The sequence below is a fragment of the Theropithecus gelada genome, chromosome 4, assembly GCF_003255815.1.
Source record: "Theropithecus gelada isolate Dixy chromosome 4, Tgel_1.0, whole genome shotgun sequence".
Lineage (NCBI taxonomy): Eukaryota > Metazoa > Chordata > Mammalia > Primates > Cercopithecidae > Theropithecus > Theropithecus gelada.
The window spans coordinates 167,655,300-167,667,820 of record NC_037671.1 but is presented as its reverse complement, the minus strand read 5'-3'; the positions used below and the strand labels follow the sequence as shown (position 1 = coordinate 167,667,820).

General features: G+C 35.6%; 1 protein-coding gene across 2 annotated transcripts in view; it reads left to right on the top strand.

Annotated features, from left to right (window-relative positions):
• Window positions 1–12,521, top strand: part of HIVEP2 (human immunodeficiency virus type I enhancer binding protein 2) — a 196,414-nt gene that overhangs the window by 103,651 nt on the left and 80,242 nt on the right. For both annotated transcript variants that reach the window (XM_025383454.1, XM_025383453.1), the window contains exon 2: window positions 4,716–4,828. The gene's annotated coding sequence lies outside the window, so the exon portion shown is untranslated. The remainder of the gene's footprint in view (window positions 1–4,715; window positions 4,829–12,521) is intronic.

Sequence of the window (12,521 nt, the reverse complement as noted above, 5' to 3'; positions counted from 1 at the left end):
TCAGGAGACTTGCAGAATATAAATGTCTATTGAATATAAAAGTTAAAATGTCGTATATGTAGAAATTCATAATAATATGCTATTGTTTTAAACATGGGAAAACAAAATGTTGAAAAGATGCATATATACGTGATTCAACTCAATTTTAATCAGACTCCTAATGGGAATATTCTGAGTGTGACTAAATATGGAGGGCAAATAGTACACTTAATTAAATAATATAATCTGGAAAAAATGGGTGAAAATTTCCCACATATACTTGTGCAGAAAAGAAGATATTGATGAATGTTTGAGAAAGGAAAATGAAGAGTAGAATCTAGCTCTACCATGGATTTGAACATACTATGAAACAACAGTAATTAAAACTAACACACACATGCTAAGTTCATGTGATAATGCATGTGAAAACGACCTCACACAATGCCAGTCACATCATACTGGCAGTCTGAACAAAAGTTCCATTTTAAATATGTGGATCGATGTAACTAAATGGTGAGCCCAGAAATAGATATATTATAATACAACATAATAAATCTAGCTTATAGAAAGATGTGTGAGGAAGGAAAACTTAGTAAATAGTATTATGGATTATTTGGAATTGGTCAGAACTATTTGAATACGTACCTTATGCTATGGATCTAAATATATGCCAGATATGTTAAATGGTTAAAACAAATTTACAGGAAAAAAGCATAAAATTTAATGTATATTACATAAAGGGTCATTTAAGTTCATAAGAAAAACTAGGACCTAAAGGTAGTCAAATTGTATGAGTAGGTACATTTTATATGAGAGGTGAAAGACAATAAAATAACTTTTAAATGAGAGAATAATTATAATTATGGTCACCATTAAAATAAAAATGACACCCTTAAGTATCATATTACATTAAATAAGCCTCTGAAAAAAAATTTCAATTACATGCAATGGTGAGGAAGTTTGGTGAAAGTAGAATGCACATCTGTTGCTGGTGGCTTTGTAGATAATTTCAATCTCTTGAAATCAATATGCCATAAATATGAAGTCCACTATAAACATATTTTTGCCTTTCAATTTGATAATCCTATTTTTGATAATATTCTCAGAAAAAACAGTATTGGTGGTATTGAAAATAAGTGAGAACATTTGAAATGTTGCCACATATAAGAATGATGAAGGAAATAACTTTATGTTCGCTTTATGGAATATCATATGGATAGTAAAAATGAAAACTGAATCTCATGGAAATAATATACTTATGAAATGTTAAATTAAAACATCAGAATACACAATTATATCTGCATTATGAGGATATCTCTGTGAAAATATGCTTACATGGGGACAAATAATAGATTAAAATTTTAAAACATGAAAAGAATTGTGTTTGGGTGATGAGATAAATGGTGTCTTTCTGGTTAAAAATGTCATCAATGTTTATAAGGAAAAATAATAAGTGTTTATAAGGAAAAATAATGTTCATATAAATAACTAAGGATAGCTGTACTAATTAGCCAACAAGAGGAGGGCTTTTCAAGTGTCACTTTGAAACCCTGCAAAATATGTCAAGATGTCTTGGACATATAACTGTGTCAGGGTATTCTTGGTTTCCCTATTTTAATTGGCCACTTCTTCACTGAGTTTGTGAAGAGACGAGTTGATTGTAACCATGATGAAGGGGGTACTTTGGAGCCTGTGTTATTTGAAGCCTGTTCTCTCTCACTCTGAACTCATTACTGTCCCCTTTTCCTTCCCATGCCAAGCTGATAAGCAGGTTTAACATAGTTGGTGTTCAGTAAACTCCTGCTAGCTATGATTGAATTTTTGCCTATGAGAGGCACAGTGGCTCTACGATGCAAAGGGGAAAACAGTAGAATGGTACAGGAAAACTGCTTCTAGTTGCGTGACCTTGTACAGGTGACCTTCTGGGCTTCAGTTTCGTTGTCAATGAAAGGAGAGTGTTTGATAACTATTAAGAGTTATTTACATCTAAAGAGACATTATGATTCACAGGCTTACTGCAGAGTGTGGTTTGCTACTCTAGAGCGCTCCTGGAAAAGCTCATTTACTGTGATTAGTATTGCAACAGTATGGTCAATTCAACTGCTCCCTTGGAGTGTCCTGGTGAACTCAGTGAGCATGGTTCCTGTGTACTACTCCCGGTAGACCACTCAGCTAGAGAAAGTCACTCAAGCCCAGCATTGTGTATACATCTGATTTATTACATGCAAATAACTGAAACAAACCAATTGGTGACAAGCATGATCAAATATTAGCTAATGATAAATTGCTCCATTGTTTAGACCATGTAACATATAACTGAAATACAAAGGTCAGATGTATTTAGATTTTCTGGTAGAGCCAAAAAACATTAAGAGTCCCTCCCCCAACCCCCAATCCCTGCCCAGGTTGGTAAGGCAGGCAATAAAAATAAATTAAAGGTAAGGAAGTTTAGATTCAATGACTTTCATTAAGTTATAAAATTATTTGAGGTGTTGCACTGCTGTGTGGTGTAGCGATTGTAGGCCATTTACCATCGTGTGTTTATTTTCCTTTCATTATATGTGGTTATTTTTAAGGAAGTGAACATTTCTAAATAAATGTTATATTGTGGTTTGTTCGCGAGGCTTACCTGTTGTACAGGCAACAGATCTGCTTCTTCTGTGCTTGTCAGTAGCAGTCATTTAGCTGAATCATCCATATGGGTGACTAATATATTTTGTACTTAGTGCTTTTGAACTTTGATATGAGGTGCCCATTACTACCACTTTTAGGTACTCTATGGGAACACTGAAAAATTCCTAAGTAGTTTGAAGTCACTGACCACTTAGACAACCAATTAGAAATGAGAGCATAGTTGCTGCAGTACAGGTGAAAAGCCTTTTAACATATTACTTAATGACTGGTTATCTTTAGGAAATATAAGACCTCTTATGAGGCAACAGTTACATAATTTTAGAAAACAATAACCTACCTAAGAAATGAAGAGGGGCTGAAAAAGACTTTTGTGTAAGTCAGTTTTACATTGTACATTGAGAAATCAATGAGAAAGGATTTTTAAGAATCTTGACGTTTGTCCTGCATCTTGAAGGGAGTACCCTACCTCTTTCTTGGAAAGTGACTAACAGAAAGAAAAGTTATGCTAGCTGCTGCACAAAACCATCCTGGGAAGTATTCAGAAGTGATATTATGAAGCTGGCTACTAAATATTATTTGAGAGCGACTTTGTAAGTTTTGCATAAAATGCTAGGAAAAGTACAGAAATATTTTCACCGCTCTAGATATTCAAATGCAAAAAATGTGTGTGTTGAATCAGTTTACAGTTCATTGTTTAGGTGATTGTATTTGTTGATACAGTATAATTTTAAGTAACCAAACCATTTGACATTTGTCTCATCATGTTTATGGCAAGAACCCTGTAATAAAGATTTTTTTATCTCTGTTAATGAAGAAGTCTTTTGAGACCACATCCAGATGAGTTTCCTAAATGATCATTTCTTGTATAGCAGTAAGACTAGAATCTAGACACAGGTTTTCTTGAAAGTGAACACGTATTTCCCATGACTACGTGGATTTCTAGTTAGTATGTATAGTTACTGCTATTTGTCTTCTCTATTGTTAGCAACATCTTTTGTTTTGTCCTTTTCTGGAGCAACTACCTTCTAGTACTAGTGGATAACATCTGTTTCAATCTTTATTTTTTAATACTGAGATTATCAATTCATTTTGTTAATGTGTTTAGTGGGTTTGGGGGAGTGGCAGTGCATGGCTAATTCCAAATTGCACAATAAAAAAATCTTGTGCTTATGGCTTTGGAATAAGTTTTTGAACTTTCATTTAAATATGATGGTGTTTGATGTTCTGAGACTTTTTGAAATATTAGTATGTTTGAACATACTAAGTCTATCCTGGGAAGACCTAATTTGGGAGTAGCTAGAAACTGTCCAATTTTCTATTTCACCCTTCTGCTCAGCCCTCTAGCATTCATTTTAGGCTCTCTGTCTAGTTAAGTTAATGCTCGCTTTCTCTCAAACTTTCTCTTAGAGCTGAGATGGTAATTTAATGTTTGAATTTCAGGAAAAGTGCTTCTACTGGCAGAGTGAATGGAGTAAACTAATATTATTTATAAATAATAATTAAGCTATTTTTGAGTCCTTAGGAGAGGAAACACTTTCTGTGGTGACAAGGTGTAACATTCTCAGAACGATTTGGAAATCCATGCTAGTGAATTATCTCCAAGACTTCTTGACCATTTTTATGTTTAAATGATCTGTCTGGATATTAGTTTCTATTTCTCAACAGAGATTGCATGTAGCTAGGGCTTAATGGCTTTCAGGGACTGCCACCTACAAATTTTCACTGCATCAGTAAATTGAAAGAATCAATGAGTATAATTCCAAAACAATAAATTGCATTTTCCCCTCATCCCTAATTTTAATGTCTTAACTGGCATTATATAACCATGATTTCCACCTCCCAATAACAAACTCTTCTGTTCTCACATTTTGTTGTATTCTTTTATTGTTTTTTCTATGCGTGAACATTCATTTTACCCCAAACTGGAAAATTTAACTTAATTCCTAGCTGCTTTTGCTGTTTTATAGCTTTAAGTAGCACAGTAACTTAGGAAAAGATAGTATAATATCATAATAGTCTGGATTTGATTTTTGTGTTACTAATGTATAGATCATATAATCATGCTCCAGTTTAAATGCAATTCTTTGTTTTTTCCTCATCAGGTGGAGCCTTTGAATTTTTTAAAAGACCACAGTAATCAGATCTACTTGAAAAATTAAGTGAATTGATTTGGTTGGAATGCTCTTTTACCGATTCTTTAACATACAGCCACTAGGTAAGTCCAGCCAAGTGCTTTCTATATGATTTGATTTCAAAGTGATTGGAAAGATTCCTCAAGCACAATATTAAATAAGCTTTGTGTGAAATTTTGACAGTAATTATTTGAGGCTCTTGAAACCTGTGATAGATGTTTTGGATGTTATCTAAATGAAAATATTCATATCTTTATTGCATTTTTGGAAATATCTGATTTTAGCTGAAGATTAGAAAATGTTGTCATTTATAGTTTGAAACCAGATTCTTTTATTTGATATGTTAATGATGATTTGCTTGTTATAATCTTGAAGTAATGTAAAAATACCAGATTTTACTTTGAGTAAGGTTTTTATATATAGTTTTATTGCATTTTGTCAGATTCACATCTAAGATGTAATGAACATTTAAAGTAAATTAGCATCTTTCCATATTTTAATCCATTCTCGTTTTATAGAAATCATAGTTTCTGTAATAAGAATAGAAATCTTAAGGAAGGACTTGATTGATTCAGCTTCCTTGTTGCACTGTGCTGCTGTGGAAAGCTCCTGGGGTTGACAACACATTAGTTACCAGGAGGAGTTTAGGCTTTTAGCAAATTATTGGTGCTGCCAACACAGAATTTAGTGGGAACAGGACTTTGGCTACTGTTAAAATGTCAGTATAGTAAAGCCTGCTCTGTCAAACAGATTTTTGGCATCAGAAATTTAAATGATACTGATTTTAGGGCTTGGTAATTTAAAAAAAAAAAATCCAAGCAAACTCATGCTTTAATTAACCCTTTACACAGTAAAGAAAAATTGGGAAAAAAATTGTATTCCTAATTTAGGTCACAAGATTTGAATTTCTGAAATTCTAAATGTTATTCATGATTCTAAAATTGTACAGCTTGTTACTTAATTTTCCTCCAAATAAACTGGAGCTATTTTAAAACCTGATGAATGATAATGAACAAGAGAGGAAAGTGTCTAATCATCTGGGAAGACAGCTTCTAAACCAAACCCACTAATAGTGTCTGCTTCACCTGTGAACATCTTAAGACAAGATGATGTCAGATGGTTTTTTAGTGATAATGTTGTACAGTTTATGCAGTGCCAACGACTACCCTAAGCTTTGTCTAAAATAATCTCCCTTGAGATAACTGCTGAAGAACTTGATTTGCTAGTGTAGCTTTTGAGCATCCAGTGAGTATAGAAATATCAAGTGTGGACATTCCAGAGACCCCTTTTCATTTGGCTTGTAAGGTTCATGATTCATTGTTTATTTGCGACCAATAATTTTCATTGTTATGGGCACATGGTGCCGTTTGGAAAAAGTTTTGGATAATTAAAGGGATATAAGGCAGTTAGACAAAAAACCCATTAGGAAGACAGATATTTAGAAGTGTGAAAAGCAAGGCCCTAATTTTTTCAGTAGCTATAATAGATGTTAGAAGATGAAAATTAATAATCCGAATCACTAACTTAAATGTCTTTGTTTGCCACATTTAATTTTCCATCTACTCAGAAGTTTGGCTTTTACAGTTATTTCCAAAGTACCCTTAGTGTTAAGTGACATCTAAATTGATGGTGCCTAATTTAAATTATGTTCAAGCAACTGTTTTATCAGTGCCTCCTGAGAATGGACATGGCCTGGGCATTGAGTGCAGATGGCCTTCTTGCTTATTGCACTGTGAGTTCTGATCTCCTCTGGTTGAGTCAGCTCATTGGGGTCACTGTGCTTTGAAACAATTGTTTTGCATTAAATAAGGATGCTGCTTAGTTCATAAGGCTCTATGAGGATTAAATACCTGGCAAGTACTAGGAGTTCATAGTAGTGGTTATGATGATGGTGATTAATAGGGGTAATAGTCATTGCAATCACTGGTTAAATGTAACCAGAATTATATTTCATTTACCATGCGACTGATTCTTTAGCCTGTCAACATGGTCTTTACTCAAAGAGCTGGGTATATTTTCTCAATTAAATCAAATACTTATTTTGGTAAGGAAGCACTTCATATGGAATTGGTAAGCATTTTCATGATGCGTACGGAATACATAATCGGCAACTTCTTAGTGACTTTATCAATGAACCGGGCCCTGTGCATTAGCCCCAATGAGGATTTTTTCCAATATAACTTTTTTTTACAAATAATACACTTTAAAAATGTGCCCAACTCCTCCCACCACAAATTGGTAGTAAATAGAAAACAGTTTGTGAAGAAAGGAATGTTCTCATCCATAGAATATTCCTCCTTTTATGATACTTTTTGAAAAGTTAGTAAATACAAATTATTATTATTTTTATTTACAATAATGTTGCTTTGCATGTTCTGGCATTTTCTTTCAAGGAGTGAATGCTTTTGACTGGTCTTGACTTTATTCATTTTAAAGTGGTATTAGCTGGAGTCTGGGCTTTTAAACACATGGGTGATCAGATTTATATGCTGTCATTACATTGGATATATTTATTTAGCAATTATGTAAGTGACATTCCTTCCTACAAAAAGAAGGTGAAAATTATTAAGAATCTCATAAATTTGAAAATATTGGGTTAAAGAGCAGTAATTAATTTGCTGAGAATTATATAATTATTACCGTTAGTAATTTTTGGAGTCAGATATCACTGAAATCTTACTTTAAATTAGGAAGTCCACAATACATAATACTATGTTCTGTGGAAATTGCTGTATTTTGTGATTTCCCCAAACCTTTTCTTCATCCATTTATCTCTCCTTTCTCTTTGATATGCCTTTATATGCTTTTCTGATTATTACTTATACCAATTAGGAAAATGAGAAGGAAGAAAACCCTTTTAATTCATTCTATTTGGTTACATTTTAGCTGATAAAGGTGCAAATTAGATTTTCTTTCTGTTATCTCCGGGTGTACTATAACTTCTGCCATCACAGATCATTCATAGTAGACCTTACAAGTTTCAGTATATTGTGGCCTTCAAAATATTTCCTATTATACAGGGTTTCCTTTTATATTTTTATAGCTCTTCAGATGCATACAAATCTTCTGTTTAGTTCCTTGTATTTTAAGATAACAGAAGAGGGTATCAGTATTTATGTTTGAGTATAATATTTACAAACTGATGTGAAAATGTGGACTTTTATGTATGCTCTAGATTTCTTCTGGCCTCCTTACAAAGACTGCCCTTTGTTTTGCTATTCTAGCTTAGGTGAGTGGAGCCCATTACTGTTAGCTTATTTGAACTACATGGCTTCATTTTTCCAAAATTATTTTCTTATTTTTTCTTATTCACAATTTGACTCCTCTTGCTTTGTTTTCAAGCATTTTACCTGGCTATACCTTCATTCATTCATGCATTCAGTAACTTTTCATTCACATATTCATCATTCCATCAGTTAGTATTAACTAAATCAGTAGTATGAGCAAATCCCATTTTGTTTCACAAGCATGCTCTAGCCATCTGAAACCCTGACTGAAGGCTTCTTTCATATCATTTCATAGTATTTCCTTCCGTCTATCCTTCCTGTCCCCTTCAGTTTGCAGTATAGGATGGCTGTGTGAAGGAACCTCTCATTTTTCACTTTCCATGCAAAACCTACACAGTGGATCTTAGTGACTGATCATATGCCTTGTTTCTATGATGGCATGAATTAATATTTGTGTAATGCCCTACTCTCTGTCTACAGATGGCTTCCATGTACATTATATCATTTGAGGTAATAACAATTATGTAGTTATTACTCACACTTTATTTTGTGTGTAACGGACTGGAGGCCTCATAGTGGGGGGTTGGTTTTAGTTGAGTGATTTGCTTAAAGTCACAGCACTAGTGAGTCATAGAACCAGAATCCAACTCTGGTTCTCCCATTTTTGGCTAACATGTCAGTCACCGCCAAGTCACCGGTCTAGTTAACTGGTCTAGTGTTCAAATGTTGGAGCCAAGTGGATGTGGTCACTATGTTCTGTTTATTATGATCCACATAAAGAAATAGAAGCCAGCCATATCAAAATTTGGGGGCAGAATCAAATCTTATAATTTTAGGGAATCTTGAGGTAGTCCAAGGAACAAAATGCTGTAGAAAGATGTGGATTGTAAATTTTCCAGACTTCTGTCAGATATCACCTTCTGGAAACCAAAACCTGATGATACCCACTGTTAAGTTTACCCAATCACTTCCCTGATCTGAGAATCTCATGATTTCCAAGCAATATCCCTTATGGATCAAGAATCACCTCTGAGTTCTGGTTCCCTTGGCAGTTACAGTTTTCACTATAAATCCTTTAGTTGGATATTGGACAAAGTCCCCCACATAGAGATCTTCATGTTTGAATCTGATATCACATTGACGTCTCACCCATGAATTGCCAAAAGAAAAATTCTCTTTCTTAATCGCATTTTCTACCTCATCTATTATTTGCATTTTGGGTTAATGCACTTTACTGATGTCAGAGTCTGGTTAATAATTTTATTGTAGCGTTACTTTCTTCATGTTTGAGCTCCTTTGCCTGCATCACCCCTTAACAATTGATACTTCTCTCATGCCACTTTTTGTATGCATTTTTGTACTTGCACATTATAATTTACGTGAGGTTTTCCTGTCATATGCCTGCACTGTAAGTTGCTTGTTTGTGTCTTCTTTATTCTTAAAAATGGTGATTGAAAAATATAGTAGACATTTAATAAATATTTGTTGAGTTTAATAAAAATAATTGCTTGTGAGTTTTTCTTTTTTCTTTTTCTTTTTTGTTTTTTTGAGACAGAGTTTCGCTCTTGTTGCCCAGGATGGAATGCAGTGGCATGACCTCGGCTCACTGCAACCTCTGCCTCCTGGGTTCAAGCGATTCTCCTGCCTTAGCCTCCCTAGTAGCTGGGATTACAGGCATCCAACACCGTGCCCAGCTAGTTTTTTGTATTTTTAGTAGAGATGGGGTTTCACCATGTTGGCCAGTCTAGTCTTGAACTCCTGACCTCAGGTGATCTGCCCACCTTGGCCTCCCAAAGTGCTGTGATTACAGGTATGAGCCACTGCACCTGGCCAAATTTCTGTTTTAAAATTCACTTTGGGGACTGAAAATCAATACCTGGACACAGGTTTAATTTTAATTATATTTGTGAGATGAATCTGAAGTCTGATACTTATTAAATATCCAGAGCTGGGTCATGAGTACAAATTTATGAATTTTTTTAGTGCAAAAATTGCTCTTAAAGTAAAATACTAACAAACCCCTTCCCCACACAGCAGAACAACCTTAAAAACCCCTACAGTCCCTGACCAGGAGGTCTCATTCTCCTTGTTTCTACTATGGCAACAAAAATAATTGACCTCTGAAAAAATTTAATGAGAAAAATTATATGTGGCCTCTGACTATGAGGGATTCCTGTGTAGTGTGAAAGCAAGGCACAGCTGACCTTGACTGCAGGACAAAGGGGTGTGGGAAGCCCCTGAAAACCTTTGAGTAGGAGAGCACTGCAGTCAGAGCTGCACTTCAAGGAGATGGGTTGGGTTGGGCCCTGTTGGATGGCAGGTGAGGTGGCGTGGGGGGCAGCAGTCACTCCAAGCACAGAAGCCACTTAGGAGGCACTTCCGTGAATTCAAACAAGAGCTGTCACCTCATGTTGTGCCCTGTATATCTTCCCACACTTACGTCACAGATGAAAGCACTGCATCGCAGACCTCAGTGGACACTTGAATCCTAGGTTTAGGAAGTTCTTTCTGACTTCCTCCCATATCCCCCTCAGTTCCTTACTTCTCAGGTTTTGCATCATGGTGCCCTTGTGGCTGTGGTCCACTCAAATTGTTTTTCTTAGGACCCTCAACATTTCCACGGCTCACTGCCTCTGAGAATTGCCCCTGGATCCCAGGCATGCAAGGGCACCAGGCCTGGATCTGGCCTTTGGCACTTTGCCATTTGTACCCAGAGTACCTGCTGGTCTCCTGCTTACTGTGTGTGGTGGGAGAGCAGCACAGTGTGAGGGTCTGATTGGAGGGTAGCAATAAGGATTGACAGGTACAGACCATATGAAGGAAAGTGTGCAGGACACCAGTGTAGGGGCTGCCTGATTGGGTCTAGAGTGAGCTTGTGTGGATGTGCATGCATTCTGGGGTTGGGGAGCAGGAGGAAGCTATCAGTGATGACTCTAGGCTTTGAGCTTTGGAGTTTGAATATCACTTTTAATAGAAAACATGAGGTGAAGAGAGAAGCTGTAGTAGTGTATGTGTGATGAATTTGATTGTATACCAGTTGAGTCTGAGATAAATATAGATAAGAAGCATGTATTTTATAGTACTTTACTTTTTGTTTTTCATGAAGGTTTATAGTTGGAAATAGAATTCACTGGAAGACTTCATCGTCTTTCTGTTTTTGCTGTTTTTTCAGCTCCTTAAATATTTCCCAAGAGCTTAGGATGGTTTTAGGTTTTCTTAACCTTCACCCTGCCAAAATCCCCCCACGAATTCACCTCCTCAGGAACATGTGTACATGTCAGAGTACTCTCAGCAGCCAGAAGTGTGCCTTCCAGCCTCTTAAAATAAAAACATACAGGAAAAATAGCTATCTTTTTCTTTTGAGGAGGATGATCATTGCCATCTCACGACTTGCTGAAATAGCACAGCAAAGAAACATTTTTTGGCAGGCTGGAACATCTAGGGAATGCGCAAATACATGCACTTCTCTTTTTCTCTGATATGTTTCATTGATTGAGGCAGTCTAGTTTGGGGAGGTGGGGGGATTTTTAATTGAGCTTGGAAAAAAAGTACTAGCCATTTGTATCTAAAGTTACTATTTCAATTGGCGGTATTTCTAATAACGGAAAACCTTAGTTTCTTAAATTTGATGGTAGCAATGAGTTGATTGGTTCCAGCGTAATCTTTCCCATCCCCATCCACTAGGAGTTTTTGAATTTCAGAAGAGACACTCTTGATTAAATCAGTTTAAGAGTATATAATGATCCTGTAATTATCATTTGTTATTACCTTGTGTACCTAATGATTAAAGCAAACATCTAATAACTATAGGGCAGTAAATATATTTTAGATCTTGAGCCATAAAAAGATTTCCATTAACAGAACGTTTTGTGCACAAATAAATTATTCATTGGCTGTAGCAGAGCTTAATTCTGTCATCATCCTTAAGTGGAAATTTTGAGGACACCAATCATCACAGACGCCAACACTCAGTTGGCTTGAGCCCCATTCTTCTTACATGGAACCTGAGCTTTTTTGGCTATTTTTAAAAGCTTTAGTTCATTTAAACTCAATGAATATTTATGGCATTTCTGCCATATGCAATGTAGTGTTTTGGTGCTGTGGAGGAATACAATGATGAGTAAGTCTGCATTTCAGCCTTCAAGTTGCTTATAAACCCTACCTAAAATAGAGATCAGACTAGTACATACCTGATTTGAATATAAGAAAACTTATAGTAGTGCCCTCAGAGATGTATAAATAAAATGTTTTGTGAAGAGAAAGAAATTATATCACTTTTCCTATGGGTTTGCTTGGGTAGAGGGCTTGGGGAGCAGGAAGTATTTCCTGAGGACAGCTTTAAGGATGGGCAAGATTTTGATAGGTGGCAAGAATGATATTCACCTACGTAAAGAGTTGGGATGGATAAAGTTGGTGTGATTATGGAAGGAAAAGGAACATGGTATGTTTGGAACATAACATTGGTAAGTGAAGAGGAGACATGAAAGAAGAGGAAGGGAGGAACCTAGAGACCTAGAGAGTATAGAACGTCTGGAATGCAATTAGCACA